Raw genomic sequence first — 1,070 nt, forward strand, 5'->3', positions numbered from 1 at the left:
TGTGCAATGTATGTGCTCTGTGTGTGTGTGCAATGTATGTGCTGTGTGTGTGTGCAATGTATGTGCTGTGTCCGTGCCTATAAGCTCTGTGTGTGTGTGCAATGTATGTGCTCTGTGTGTGTGCAATGTATGTGCTGTGTGCGTGCCTATAAGCTCTGTGTGTGTGTGCAATGTATGTGCTGTGTGCGTGCCTATAAGCTCTGTGTGTGTGCAATGTATGTGCTCTGTGTGTGTGCAATGTATGTGCTGTGTGCGTGCCTATAAGCTCTGTGTGTGTGTGCAATGTATGTGCTGTGTGTGTGTGCAATGTATGTGCTGTGTGTGTGCCTATAAGCTCTGTGTGTGTGTGCAATGTATGTGCTGTGTGTGTGTGCAATGTATGTGCTGTTTGTGTGCCTATAAGCTCTGTTTGTGTGTGCAATGTATGTGCTCTGTGTGTGTGCAATGTATGTGCTGTGTGTGTGCCTGTATGTGCTGTATGTGCCACGTGTGCGTGTTTCTGTCCGTGCCGTGGGAATGTGTATATCTGTGCACCTGTCTGTGCCGTGTGTGTGTGTGTGTGTGTGTGTGTGTGTGTGTGTGTGTGCACGCTGGGTAGTTTGCACGTGGAAGTACAAGAGCACGTCCTGCACAGGCGCGCACACCCGTGTACGCGTGCAGGCAGGTGTGTGCGTGTGTGCACGCCGCGTGCGTGTCCGTCCCTCCGGGTGCGCGTGGCTGAGCGCCCGTCCTCGACAGCGCGTGTGTCCGTGTGTCCGTCCGTGTGCACGCGCGTCAGTGCCTCTGCACCGTCCCCCCGCGCGTCCGCGGCTCGTGTCCGCCCACGGCGCCGCGCGGCCTCCGCCCGGCAGGGGGCGCTCACACACACACACGCGCCACCCCCGTGAGGCCGCGGCGGCGGCTCCTGGCCGCGGGGAGGGGGCGTGGCCAGAGACGGGCGGAGCAGCGGCCAGCTGCGGTGGGGGCGTGGCCAGACTCGAGGGGGCGTGGCCAACCTCGGAGGCGTGTTCCGACTCGGGGCGTGGTCAGGGATGGGGCGTGGCCAGACCCGGGGGCGTGGCCAGCCGCGA

The sequence above is a fragment of the Colius striatus genome, chromosome 13 (genome assembly GCF_028858725.1).
Source record: "Colius striatus isolate bColStr4 chromosome 13, bColStr4.1.hap1, whole genome shotgun sequence".
NCBI lineage: Eukaryota > Metazoa > Chordata > Aves > Coliiformes > Coliidae > Colius > Colius striatus.